The 15,150-nt window shown below is 41.3% G+C and overlaps 1 protein-coding gene across 8 annotated transcripts in view; it reads left to right on the top strand.

Moving 5' to 3' along the window:
- The first annotated feature begins 957 nt into the window (after positions 1 to 957).
- Positions 958 to 15,150, top strand: part of LOC311040496 (inositol polyphosphate-4-phosphatase type I A-like) — an 81,675-nt gene continuing 67,482 nt past the window's right edge. For 6 of the 8 annotated variants that reach the window (XM_084050819.1, XM_084050818.1, XM_084050820.1 and 3 more), the window contains exon 1: positions 958 to 1,100. The gene's annotated coding sequence lies outside the window, so the exon portion shown is untranslated. The remainder of the gene's footprint in view (positions 1,101 to 15,150) is intronic. The other 2 variants (XM_084050814.1, XM_084050815.1) reach the window with 2 other exon arrangements.

Here is a 15,150-nt window from a genome sequence, read left to right as displayed (position 1 = left end):
GATTGTGAAAATATCAGATCTACAAGCTCACAATGAGATTGTAGATCGGCTATTTAAAAAAAAAAACTGTAGTCTCTTTCGTATATTATTTGTCAATTTGGCCAGTGTTTGACAATGGCAGCCAGGGGGCCACATGCGGCCCCCACCTTCACTTAATGTGGCCCGCAGATTAATATCGGAATACTGATATATTATTGATTTCAGCTGTTACAATTCCAAACGTGCAAACATGACCCGCCTTAATTACTTCAGTCTATAAAGTCGCTTAATGACTAGTATTAAATTCTATTGTCTTTTTTATGTCCAATGTATTTGTATTTAAGTTCATAAAGTTAACATAAGTATAACTAAATGCATTTGAAATTTAATAAAAATGCTACTTTTCAGGATTCCAATTCAAAAATAGCAAAAAAAACACATCTGGATTTCAATTCAAAAATAGCAAAAATAGCAGATCTACAAGCTCAAAACGTGACGCGTTTTGAGCTTGTAGATCGGCTACTTTTGCTACATTTGTGTGACATAGAATGGCGAAGTACGGCATTCATTTACGAAAAAACTTAAAATACAGAGATAAGAGGTGTCTGCCCGGCAGTATACAATGTGGCCCTCTGGAGTGAGTGTGGAAATATAGTGGCCCTCTCCATCATCAAAGTTGCCCACCCTTAGTTTATAGTATAGTTTGTATATTACTTTTGATGCAGTAATGGCATTTTTTCTTATTCCCCCCCCCCTTTTTGAGGTATCATCCTTAAATCCTTCAATTGTCACATTATAACTATATGGATTGAAGACATCACAATGTTTTAGACATTTTATTTGAGATCAGAGAGGGCGGGGCGGGTGTATGATGACGTCAGAGAGGGAGGCGGGGCAAGTCACTGCAGAGAGAGAGAGAGAGAGAGAGAGAGAGAAGGAGGAAGGAAAGAACGAACGAACGAACACACACTCATACATTACACATTCATACACACACACACAGGCAGCAGAGCAAGCTGCAACAATGTTGCTACATGACAACATTGTAGCAACATAACATTTGGACTCTGGCGAAATGGATACTAAGTAACTGTCAGACGACATAGAGACGATACGGGTAGGTAAGTAACTGCTGTTTGTTTACTAATAGTGTGTGTGTGTGTGTGTGTGTGTGTGTGTGTGTGTGTGTGTGTGTGTGTGTGTGTGTGTGTGTGTGTGTGTGTGTGTGTGTGTGTGTGTGTGTGTGTGTGAGAGAGCGTGTGTGTGTGTGTGTGTGTGTGTGTGTGTGTGTGTGTGTGTGAGTGAGAGAGAGAGAGAGAGATAATCAAACTAATGGCTGATCATGGATCATTGTTTACACACTGCAGGCAACTTCACATAAACATAACACTGCTGCTGCTGCTTGGTTACTGCATGTTTTTTTTTAAACGTGGTTATATAGCCTTGGATCAAGACTATCATAGATGTAGCCTATGGTGTGATCGATTCTGAGAATCAGAATCGATCACATACATCTATGATAGTCTTGATCCAAGGCTATTGGAACATTGGGAACATTCTACTTCAGTTGCATCAAAGCCAGACAGAATGCAATTAGTTGAAACTGACTGTATGGCATAATATAGAAAAGAATGAGATCCAATGGGATATATTATAGAAAGGTATTTTTTAAGATGTTGTTGTGTTTTGCTGGCTTGCACCAGTCAGACACAAGCCCCACATAACACCACTAGATGTCATTTAAAAAGGTAAAGTGGGACATAATAGGGGGGAAACAGACATGGTAGGCTATTTGAAACTATATTGTGTCTTTGAGTTGCGTGTGACCAGGTCACACATAATGCTAGTGCTGCCTCAAGAGCAAGTCTAGCTGTTGTGTGTGGTGTTATGCAACTTGGGATACAGTGTGTGCAGTGGTGTAAAGTAACTGAGTACATGTACTCAGGTACTGTACTTATAAGTACAATTTTGAGGTATTTGTACTTGACTTGAGTATTTACAATTTCCAATACTTTTACTTCTACTCCACGTACATCTCAGAGGCAAATATTGTACTTTTTACTCCACTACAATTATTTGAAAACTTTAGTTACTAGTTACTTTGTAGGTTCTGATTATTAATTAACACACAATTACCCACTTCAGCCCTATATACATTTCGGCCATTTGAAAATATGCATCGCATTGTGAGCTTGTAGATCGGTTATTTTCAAAAGATTTTTATACATTTGAAAACTTAAAATGGGACATTCTGCACAATGAGTACTTTTATTTTGAGTACCGTAAGTACATTTTGATGTCAATACTTTTGTACTTTTACTCAAGTACATTTTGAATTCTGGACTTTTACTTGTCACAGAGTATTGTGTACTTTTTACACGTGTGTGTGTGTGTGTGTGTGTGTGTGTGTGTGTGTGTGTGTGTGTGTGTGTGTGTGTGTGTGTGTGTGTGTGTGTGTGTGTGTGTGTGTGTGTGTGTGTGTGTGTGTGTGTGTGTGTGTGCGTGTGTGCGATATCAGAAAATGGCACCAGATCTAACGCCACCATTGTAAGAGTGACACATCAAACAATCCCCTTTAGTCCCATGGGGGACACATGCAGGAAAGGGTTTGGGCACCAAATGGCCCCTCACAGGTCTGTAACTCTGTTGGTTCCATTTGGTGGACGCTCTTCAGGGTTATGGTGGTCCTTGAAATAAATAAAAAAAAGGTTTGAAGAACCAATGCTATATAGTGTTAAGGCCAGTCCAGTACAGCGGAGCAGTAGGGCAGAGGTTCCGGTAGGAGATACAAAGGAGACTCTTTGTGTCTCCTACCGGAACCTCTGCCTACCGGTCCGCTGGTCATCAAATTATTGGCTTAGGAATGTGACAAAAACTAAAACATATCCTTGAATTCAAGTCTCCATGGGGTGACTTATCAATAGAAAAACAAGTTATTTTGGGGTGAACTATCTCTTTAAGGCCCTTCCACAGGTCACACCAATGCAACTGCGATTTGGGGATGATGGTTGCAACTTGCAGTTGCAAGGAGTTGCATTGTATCGGTGTGGACTGGCCTTCTTACAGGGCCATAGGTTGTCGTATGCGCCAACAACAACATCAGTGAGTATACTGTAGCATTGTGTTATTATGAGAAACCAAAACAGTTTTGACTGTAAGCTGTGTGGTTAGAATGGTTATTGGTCATTTCCCAGTTTCACTTGCTGTTCTCTAGGCTTGTGGCGACAAGACAGTGATCACTGTCTCTCTCACACACGCACGTCACACACACACACACACACACACACACACACACACACACACACACACACACACACACACACACACACACACACACACACACACCCACACAGATTTGTTCTTTTTATTAGACAGAAATGCGAAACAGCACGAGTAACAGACAAACACTTCCTTGCGGTCTTGTTTCCATTGGGGTCCTATGTATTCAATTCATCAAACTTAACAACACAACAAATAACACAAATTCAATATCATCACAAATATAATGGAGTAGGAAAAAAGGGGGGGGGGGTGATCACCTGTCTAAGGGATAAGTGATAACTACCTCCCCCTCTGGCCTCCTGAAAAGGTGGATTTTCAGGCCTGTTTTTAAAGAAAGCCTGTGATCCACATGTTTTAAGGGATGGGGTCAGGGCATTCCACACTTGTTGGGTGGCAGACAGTGCTGTAGAAGGAGACATACTTTACCCATGTTTGTTTTATAGGTGGGTGTTACCAGATCGTTGTTTTCCCTCCCTCTAGTATTGTGGCTGTGGCTGTCACTCACTTTTGTTTTCTTCTAATGAAAGCATGTCATGCACCGAGAATAGTCTTTCTTCAAGCTTACAGCACGTTGCGGACTCGCGCTGCGACTAGGGATGGAGCTCGAAAACCGGGTCCATTATATACCCGGGCATGAATTTATCGAGACCCGGTTTTCGATAAGCTTTAGGCTTGTCGAGCCTGTTATCGAGTGTAGCGGCCCATGACGTCATGTCTAAACTATCAAAACAAGAGGCGATCAAGAAATAAATCTAATCACCCACGCTGGCACAAACATGTTGGTCTAAAAGTGTATTGATAGCTGCAAGTTGTGCCAAACAGCGCTGCCCGTCCCTCAGTCTATCGTTGCCGAAAATGGCAGATCTACAAGCTCACAACGTGGTGCGAACAGACGCATGTGAGCTTGGAGATCGGCCATGTTTGGTGCGTGACACCGTCGTACGATGAAGTATACATTGCGCTTTTAAAGTGACAGTACACACATTAACCGTTTCTTCAATATTATTTTCCAAAAGTAAAAAGGTCACTTGCCTTCTGTCTGTTAGAAAAGTACTGTATTTGAATGCCCTAGTAAAATGTAGTGCACGTGATATATTTTGGTTAAAACAAAGAAAAAAGAATAGAAAAAATAACTATGCATTTTTTGTTTATAAAAAGTTGAAGAGACATGGAGATTTTATAGTAATTATTACAGTACTATTCATAATATAAAGCCATTTAACACTTATTGCACATTATATGAATGGTTGTTTTAATGATAGGCAAAAATATTTTTTACTTTTGTCATCTTCATTTAATTTTAGATAGTGGTCAGCCACAAACTCACTGTTACAACTGGCCAATAAAAAAAGATACCGGTTCTGTTCAGAATTTTTCGCCTCACGTCTTTTTTCTTAATAATAGAAAAAGATCGATAGTGGGCTCGATAAAAGCTCGGTTCGATAAGCAGGTTCGATAAGGTGCTCATTATCAATAAAAATTAACGAGCTCCATCCCTAGCTGCGACGCGTTGTAAGCTTGTAGATGGGCTATTTTCGGTTAATCGTTATTTACAGATTAAAGAGTTTTAGAAGTGGTCAAACTAGCAATAGAATGTATGTTCAATCTTCCAGGAAATCCTAATGATCTCAGATATTTCACAAAAGTAAAGGTTAAAGGTAGGGTAAGTGATTTACTTTGGTTATAATAAGTGTTAAATGTAGCTCTATATTCTGATAGTACTCATTGCTATAGAGTGTTGTTCAGTAAAAGGAGTCTCCATGTCTCTCCAGGTCTTTATTAAACAGAAAGTGCATTTTCAGTGCTCTCTCCTGATTGGCTTACAATTTGTCACCTACCTGAAAATGTACGTATATTCTGTTTACTAAAGAGCTGGAGAGACCCCTGTGACCGAACAAACGCTCTGTAGCAATGATTACTATCAGAATATACTACTTTAACCTAATACTTTAAAACATACCAAAAAATATCACTTACCCTACCTTACCTACAAAATGACTGACTTTAGCATCAAATCTGCAATTTCTTCAACTGGTTGGTTGTATGGCAACCAAAACATCATTCTACATATTGTGCTAATTGTTTATGAAACACAGCACTAGTGTGTGTGTGGGGGGGGCTCTTTTCATACTGTGATGACCTATTAGGACTTGACCTAACAAACATTTGATTTATTTTGATTTAATCCATGCATGCACACACACATTATGTGCTTGTTTGTTTGTGTCTGAGAGAGGTAGTCCTGCATGCGTGTGTGGAAACCTATCATATCTTATTATTTGTGTGTGTGTGTGCGTGTGTGCGTGTGCGGTTCAGTGCGGTCATTGTGGCAGCCAGCGGTGGTTTCTTGTTACGTTGTGAGAGTCAAGGTCACCTGGAAGCACATTGATTTGGAATGGAAGAGTGTCTGTGTAGCCTATGTAGCCTATAAGGTGTGTGTGTGTGCGTGTGCGTGTGCGTGTGCGTGTGCGTGTGTGTGTGTGTGTGTGTGTGTGTGTGTGTGTGTGTGTGTGTGTGTGTGTGTGTGTGTGTGTGTGTGTGTTTGTGTGTGTGTGTGTGTGTGTGTTCCATCCTACCAGGACACAGTTTGGACATCAAACTAGTTGCGTTTGATAATACAGTTGAATGCTCAGGGACACACATCGACACATTGCTGGCCTGGCCAGGAATCTGTTCTGCGACCACCAGGGCCGATCTGGCAGGCCCTGTGTTTACATAACAAAACTGTGTGTGTGTGTGTGTGGCTATTGGAGGTGATGCTTACCTGCAGAAACACAGTGCCTTCTCGCTGTATTTTGGTGTTTTCACTGTTTGTTTTGGTGGACGGGGACGTTTTTGTAGAACCAAAACAAACACTGTCTGTAGGGGTCAGTTTTCATGCCAACGACTCCCAAATGTATATGTATTTGGCCGCGGACCCCCCATCTGAAATTGTTTTGCGCCAGGGACCCACCAGAAGCAAACATTTGAGTCACAAATGTTCGCTTTAAAAACATATAAATTCAAAAATTTGCACACATTTTCAAGATAAAAAAAAAAGAAATAGCGGATCTACAAGCTCATAGCGCGGCACTCGGTGCCGTGCTATGAGCTTGTATATCTGCTATTTTGTACTAGCCAAAGCTAAAGTGTTTCAAATGATTGTGACGCTATGTTAAATAATTTCGGCCACTGGTGGTCCCCGGACCACTGGTTGAGAACCACTGCCCTAATGCATTGATACCAAACTGGGGATCCTTGATACTAAACAAGTTTGAAAACCACTAGGTCAAGGGTTAAGCTTAGCCATGTGGATGTGTGTCTGCTTATTGCAAGTACACTGAATTAGCCTGGAAAGCAGACACATCTACCACAGCTAAAATATATATATATTTATTTAGCCCTGGGCAGATTGCTTGCAAGACTCACTTTGGGTATGAGGGTATCGAGGGTATCTTAAATGTATACAAATCATATTTTTTTGGGGTGTTGTTTTGTAAGATTTGAAGGCTTTAATGTGAAATCCAGTGACTTGCAGATATGGACAGTTTTTTTGCAGCGTGTCAGGGACAGATCACATGGTCTTGTAGTGATGACAGCAGAACACACACACCTCTTACGGAGACAAAACTCACGTTTCCATCCCTGATACCATGTGTCTCTCTCTGGGGGTCCTATGCTTGGCACACACACACACACACAAACACACACAAACACACACGCACACGCACACACACACACACACAGAAAGAGCCAGGTTTCACTTTCCTGCGCATGTGGTGGGAATGGATGCTCGTCCATTTACCAGACATTTATAAATTATTCATTCAACTGTTACATAAGCGCATCCCGCATCATCAGATATGACTTGCATGTGTGAGCAAGTGGGTTTTGTTTGTGTGTGCGTGTATGCGTTTGTGTGTGTGTGTATATATATATATATATATATATACAGAATATATATATATATATATATATATATATATATATATATATACAGAATATATATATTCATAACTGCATCTGAAAGTGTGCATCACTATACTGTACAGTATAGTGATGGTTTTAAACAATTAGGTCTCATTATTTACGGTAACAAACCCGGACACCTGTTGCGCCCATTCACAATATATCGGTGTTGTCGGGCAGAAAACTCTTATCTCCATATTCTAACTTTTTGTCTTTTTCTTTGTAAATTAACGCCCTACTTGATCACACTACAGCGTCACACAAAAGGATCAAAAGTAGCAGATCCGCAAGCTCGAAGCTTGAGCTTGTGGATCTGCTATTTTTGCTATATGTGAATCTGAATCCTGAAAAGTAACGGTTTTGGACATATGAGGTTTCCACCCGACAGAGACGATATATTAACTGAAGTCTGTGTCCAATCAACACGTTCTCAAATAGGCTGCACTCAACCATGTTTGGGTGAATTTAGGTATTTTTTTGCGAGTTGTTTTTGTTCTATCCTGCAGTTATAACTACGCTTTGACATCATGTAGGCTACAGTACGCTACTATTAGTAGCCCACATGACATCAAAGCGTTATTTAGCCATAACTTTAGTTATAGAAGTATGCTGAAGCAGCATGATAAGATCAAATATTGTTTCTTTCCCGCGAAAACGTGACTTTCTGTAATTGTAAGCTGTGTGTGTGTGTGTGTGTGTGTGTGTGTGTGTGTGTGTGTGTGTGTGTGTGTGTGTGTGTGTGTGTGTGTGTGTGTGTGTGTGTGTGTGTGTGTGTGTGTGTGTGTGTGTGTGTGTGTGTGTGTGTGTGTGTGTGTGCCCCCCCCCCCCCCCCCCTTCAAAAGTTGTTCCGGTGCCCCTGGTTGTGAATGGCTAATCTCTCAAGACGGAGGCAAAATCAAAGGGGAAAAAAACATTTTTACAGTAAAACCAATCTCCCCTTCTTAATTAGGACCTGCTTCCTTTCGCTGTCTATACAAAGATCAACTGCAGCAAAAAACGTGCACAATGAACACTTGTTGAGTATGGGTGAGGGAGGGAGAGAGAGAGAGAGAGAGAGAGAGAGACAGCATGACAGAGAGATAGAGAGAAGGGCTGAGAGCATGTCTATATTTTAAAAGCTCCTTCAGACTGAAACATTCCTAGTTTTTAAACATGTTAACCTGGGTAAACCTGCCATCGTACCGTTTTATTTCATTATAATAACAAAAACAAATATTTATTTGGCCTTTATTTGGATAGTAACAGTGAAGACTTGACAAGAAGAGAGACAGGGAGTGACACGTAGCAAAGGCCGTCGGGCTCGGGAATCGAACCCTCGTCGCATTAGAGCCTGTATGTGGTATGCACCTGAGGAAGAAGTTATATGGCTGCTTTATATCTAACCTTTATATTATACCATCCCTTATAATACTTCCTAGATGTCTCCACTAGGCCTAATAGCTATTGTTTTGGTACAGCCTATCTTGTTATGGTTCAGTTTGTCCTTCAGGCTGCGACAGTATAACTATGATCTCTGCCTTGGGCTCGGGGCAGAACTACCGTACCACTGACATGAGTGTTAATGTACTTCTGACCATGATATCATGTACATAAAGCATAACCACCTCCACCTAGAATATTGTCTCGACTCCTATGTGCCTTATTGCATTGGTTCTCAAAGTGGGGTCCGGGGACCCCCAGGGGTACTTGAGGGGATACCAGGGGTTCCCCAGCTAAATGATTTATAGGAACCAAATGGACCCTTATGGGTCTGTAACTCTGAGAGTGTACAAATGGAACCAAATGGACCCGTTAGGGTCCATTTGGTTCCATTTGTATACTCTCAGAGTTACATTAACATTGATTTTACAATATGAATTGGGGTCCCAGAGATAGAAATGCCATTAAATGGGGGTCCGTAGCCCTAATGCATGTCAAACTGGGGGTCCTTAAATTACAATGATTTAGAATCACTGATAGAGCCGTAAGAATCTTCTCTTATGGGGGTCCCTGGCATATTATCTTTTCAAATGGGGGTCCGCGGGCTAATAAGTGTCAAAGTTTGAGAACCACTGCCTTATTGATTACTGATTGATCAAAATTCCACGACACACCTTAACCACTAGGCCATCGGCGCCCCCGTTATTTCATTTTTGCACTCACTGTATTGAACATACTGTAGTATTGTATGTATCATTCTATTTCTGGATTTGATGCCATCCTAAGGCTGTGATGTTTTTCAAGGTTTGCCCAGTTTATTGTATGTTTTTGTTGTTGTTTTGTCTATGTACAGTATGTATGTACAGTATATACGATTTGTTTTTGTCTTTGTTTTGTATACGGTACGTAATGACTGTGACATGTATTTATGTCGGGAGTCGGGACCCCCTCGAAAACGAGATGGCACATCTCATGGGGTTTATCCTGTTAAAAAGACTGGAATCATCAATGTAAACACCACAAAAAAACAGATGGAGAAAAGGAGACAGAGGGGAAACAGAGGGGGTGAGGTTCACCGAGAGGTAAAGATGGAGTGAAATAGCAAATAGGCGTGCAGCAGAGAGGCAGATGGAGAGAGGGAGCGAGAGAGAGAGACAGAAAGGGAGAGACATAGAAGTTGGGAGCTGAGTGGGAGAGAGAGAGAGATGAGTCACAGACAGATGAGATGAAGCAGAGAACTCACCCCGTGAATTTACATACTGTGTGTGTGGCATCTGAAATCAAAACCAAACACAATCCATATTATGCCTTTTTACTGTGTGAATAATCTGTTATGAATTCCCCCTCCCCACTCCCCATCCGTAGCCAGACACGGGTCAATGTTGTCGAAGCTTCTCAGCAATGAATTGGTTTTGATATGATTTCTCTGTAGGATAACCGCATGCTCTCTTGTCACAAGACACTGTGGTGAAGGCATCCAAACAGGCCAGGGAGGGTTAAGACTGTCCTTGACTAATGACTTTATTAGCAGACTAATAGTCATAAGACCGTGTCAACTAATCCATTAGTTATTGAACCACATCATGAACCCTATAGCGTCCCTATTCTGAGCATGTCACACATACTAGTCCAACATTCAGCAAAAAAACAACAGATCTATCATCTAGGCTGTCGAGATGTGCAGTTTTAAGTAAACGATTTAAGCTGTTTATCTAATACATCTGTGAATTGTGTTTCCCACGTCACAATCATGCAGTAGAGCCATTACTCTGCCGTAGAATTCTGGGAAAACAAGACATAATAACCGTTTGGCATCTCTGTCAAGTCTTTAGCTATTGATGGCAAGTTACTGTGTGTGCAAATCTACAATGCCTCTTGTCATAAAAAATGACAAGATCTGCTATTTTTGAACAATCGTGAAAATGTGTGCAAATTCTTCAATATATATATATATATATATATATATATATATATATATATATATATATATATATATATTTAAAGCGAACATTTTATTATTATTATTATTTTTGGCATTTCATGCCCTTTATTGATAGGATAGTAGGTTAGCAAACATTTTTAACTCTACTCTTTGCTTCTAGGGGTCCCTCCCTGGAACAACATATTTTGAGATGGGGATGCTGCCAAATACATATACTTTTGGGGGTCCTTGACATGACATGTTTTGTAGACATTTGTAGAATCGGCCTCAGGTCTTCATTGGCGGTTAATTGGCGGTTAATAATACAGTGCATAGTCAGCGGTTCTGGTTCCATGGTGCTGGTGAGTGAGTGGAGGGCTCTCTTCATGACGTTGGTAAAAGTATAGAATACAAAGTGTGCCTGTCAGTGGCCGTAATGACCACCATCCTCTGCCTTGTTGGCAGTTTAACTTTTAGGCAGATTTCTAAAGAGTCAGCACCTTGTTCAAGGACACACGGCTGTGGACTGACATGCTGGCATGAACCAGGTGACACCTGGATGTGTCTATAATGGCACCCTGGCCTGCAGGTCTTCACCCATTGAGTCCTGGAACGCATGCTGTGTCATTTTAGATTTTATTTTTTTGCTATAACCATTATCTTATACTTTGGGCTATTCAAAAGTAGCAGACCTACAGGCTCATAGCGCGGCACCGAGTGCCGTGCTATGAGCTTGTAGATATGCGTTGCAAACCGGTCTGCTTATCTAGTGGTGTCAGAAAAAATCGTGATTCTACTGTTGGCCGATTCAGAATAGATTTTTTGAAAAAAAAAAAAAAAAAAACGTTTTTTTGGGGATCTTGGATTTATCTTTGTGTGTTTAGTTGATAACACCTTTACAATTATAAAAGCTACGTAAATGTACTCTGCTCTCATGCCAGCAGACTGGAGTAGATCCTGAAATCCTATGTTTTGAATGGAGAATCGTTTTGAATGATAAGAAAAGTTCTGAATCGGAAAAAAACGTTTTGAATCGGAAACAAATGTTTTTTGAATCTAGAATCGTTTGTTTTGAAGAAATTGAAAAAAAGTCGGAATCGTGACCCCAAGAATCGGAATGGAATTGTGAGATAGCAGACGATTCACAGCCCTACTTAGAACAGTTCTCAAACTTTTTCAAGTCAAGGACCCCCACATTGATATGTATTTGGCAGCAGACACCCATCTGAAAAGGTTTTGTGCCAGGGAACCCCAGCAGAGAAGATTTATGTAAAAAAGAAAATCTAAATAATACAAAAATGTCCAAACATCTAAGATATTGTTTTGGGCTGGGGACCCCCAGGGGTCCTCGGACCCCACTTTGAGAACCACTGGCTTAGAACACAGCATATCTATGGCTATAAGAATGTCATTTTAGATTTCTTTGGCTAATCAAAAATAGCAGATATACAAGCTCATAGCGCGGCACCGAGTGCCGCGCTATGAGCTTGTAGATCTGCTATATTTGAAAAATTGGGCAATTTTGTGCAAATCTTTGAATATATGTATTTTTAAAGCGAACATTTGTAACTCAAATCTTTGCTTGGGTCCCTGGAACAACATATTTTGAGATGGGGGTCCGCAGCCAAATACATACATTTTTGGGGGTCCTTGACATGAAAAAGATTGAGAACCACTGATATAGCAAAATACGTTTTTTTTCCCAAAAAACTGTTAGGATTTAGAAGGCATTTGTAGAATTGGCCTCAGGCCTTTTGATGGGTTAAACGAGATATCGCAATGCAATATGAAATAACACTCAGTGAAACCTTGCTTAACAATAAACATCTGCTAGCCTTTATTCTATAGTTTAGGCCAGTAACTGGTCTGGTGTTTTTCTTTTACTGAGTGGGATTCCCTTCAGATGATGTACAGTATTTACATTTTATAATGTGATGATTTATACTTCTGTTATGACGGTGTTGCACACAGACGGAACACAGCTGGGTCTTACAAGCCTACAATGGCACTCATAAAAATGCTGTCCTAAAATGTTATGTCCTCACAAGTTTAGGTGTGTGTGTGTGTGTGTGTGTGTGTGTGTGTGTGTGTGTGTGTGTGTGTGTGTGTGTGTGTGTGTGTGTGTGTGTGTGTGTGTGTGTGTGTGTGTGTGTGTGTGTGTGTGTGTGTGTGTGTGTGTGTGTGTGTGTGTGTTTCCAGTGGTGTAAAGTAGCTAAGTATATTTACTCAAGTACTTAAGTACAATTTTGAGGTGCTTTTACTTTACTGGACTATTTCCAATTGCCTATACTTTTACTTCTACTCCACTACATCTCGGAGGCAAATGTTGTACTTTTACTCCACTACAATTATTTGAAAACTTTAGTTACTTTGCAGATATAAATGATTACATTATAAAACATCCATTAACCACTTTAGCCCTATTTTATACCTAGGCCATTTGAAAATAGCCGCGACGCGTTGTGAGCTTGTAGATCTGCTATTTTCAAACATTTTAGTTCTTTTACTTTTGTACATTTTGATACCAATACTTTTGTACTTTTACTCAAGCGCATTTTCAATTCACTCAAGCGCAGTATTTCGACATTGCGGTATTGATACTTTTACTTAAGTAAAAAATAAATGGAGTACTTTCTCCACCACTGTGTGTGTGTGTGTCTCACAGGCTTTGGGCCAAGAGAGCAGACAGGACAGCATCACCACCCTGCTGCACTCAGCCATGCCGCAGTGGGCCAGAGAGAGGCCTGCCTGGTGGGGAGATGTGAAAGAAAGACATAAAACACAAAGTAAAACGGGGGGAATGGGAGGGAGGGGAGGGGAGCGTATATAAGAACGAGACGGATGCGTTTACCAGCAGGCAGAATGGAATGAATGTCCCTCCTTCCTTCCTTCCTTCTGCACTGTTAGTTAGAACAGTGGTTCTCAACCTTTTTAAGCCTGCGACCCCCTAAAACCATCATATTTGAACCTCATGGGGACCCCCCACCCTGACGAGCACTTTAGAATGTAAGAGTTGAGGCATTCAAATTAGCTTGTCACAGATAAATATTGTGTGTTTTTTTTTTCCTCCTTATATTATTTGACAATTTGGCCAATGTTTGACCAGTTTTTATAGTATAGTTTGTTGATTACTTTTGATGCAGCAATGGTCTTTTTCTTTTCTTTGTTTTCGAGGTATTAAAAAGGTCTTAAAAGTCCTTAAATTTCCACTTCACTGTCAACTGGGGACCCCCCCCAAAATCATGTGGAACCCCCCTTGGGGTCCCAACCCACAGGTTGAGAACCACTGAGTTAGAAGAGGGCGAGTCAGTATACGCACATCATCCACTGACCTGCGAGTCCTGAGTGTTCATTCATCCCAGAGCAGTGGTGGAAAGTAACTAAGTACATGCAGCGGATTAACCCGTCCGTGGTGCCCGGTGCTACTACGACCCGTTTCGGTGCCACCCCCCCGGGACTATTTTGTCAGCGGGGGGAGGGGAGGGGGCGGGTGTAGCGTGAAAAATGTACGCACAGAGTGCCGTGCTACGAGCTTGTAGATCTGCTATTTTTGAAAAATCTCGAAAATGGGTGCAAATCTTTAAATCTTTTTTTTTTTTTTAAGGCAAACATTTTTAACACAAATCTTTGCTTCTGGGGGTCCCTGGCACAGCATATTGTTCAGATGGGGGTCCGCGGCCACATACATATCAATTTGGGGCTCCTTGACATGGAAAAAGTTTGAGAACCACACTGCTATATGACACCTCTAGAAGGTCTCACACATGGTGAATTTTGGCACCTTGGTGAACAAGCCCTGTTTGGCTGTACTCAGCGCTCTCAGCGTTTATCAGACCTACAGTCCCCCAGAAGAATGAAACCGACAGACAGACAGACAGACAGACAGTGCAAACTGCTGGTAACCTTCCAGTACAGTATCTCAAATTGCACTGGGTGCTGCAATTTCCCAAACTGCAAGAGGCTGCACTTTTTTTCTCCCCCCCCCTCCCCCGGCTCACCCTGTTTTTTTTAACGCTTCAGAAGAAGCGCAGAATCAATGTGTTCCTGTAGCGAGCGGTCCGGGACAAATAATAATGTAGGCTAGACAGAAGCGTTATATATAGGCTCTATGCACAGCAGCCATATTGGAAATAAATTGGGCCCCTTCCCTTACCTCCTTCACAGGTGTTACCAATGATACTAATGAAGGCTCTGTTCCATTCTGGTCAAACAGAGTCAAGGTGCTGATATTGTGCATGTTAGCTCACTGGAAACACTCTGCTACACCAGTGGGTCTCAAAGTGTGGTCCAGGGACCCTCATGGTTCCTTGAGGAGGTTCCAAATGGCCCCTTACGGGTGTGTAACTCTGAGAGTGTGCAAAATGGTCCATTTGGGGGTCCATTTGGTTCCATTTGTACACTCTCAGACTAGTCATGGGGGTCCTTGAAATTAAAAAGTTTGAGAACCACTGTGCTACACTAAATGGAACAGAGCCTTCATTAGTATCATGGTATCACCTGTGAAGGAAGTAAGGAAGGGCCCCAAGTTCTTTACAATATGGCTGCTGTGCATAGAGCTGTTACACTCACAATACTCAGCAATTAGTGTAATGGCAATAGCT

This window comes from Gymnoscopelus microlampas (assembly GCF_963454915.1).
Source record: "Gymnoscopelus microlampas genome assembly, chromosome: 24".
In the NCBI taxonomy this organism is placed as follows: Eukaryota; Metazoa; Chordata; class Actinopteri; order Myctophiformes; family Myctophidae; genus Gymnoscopelus; species Gymnoscopelus microlampas.
This window is presented reverse-complemented; position numbering and strand designations above follow the sequence as displayed.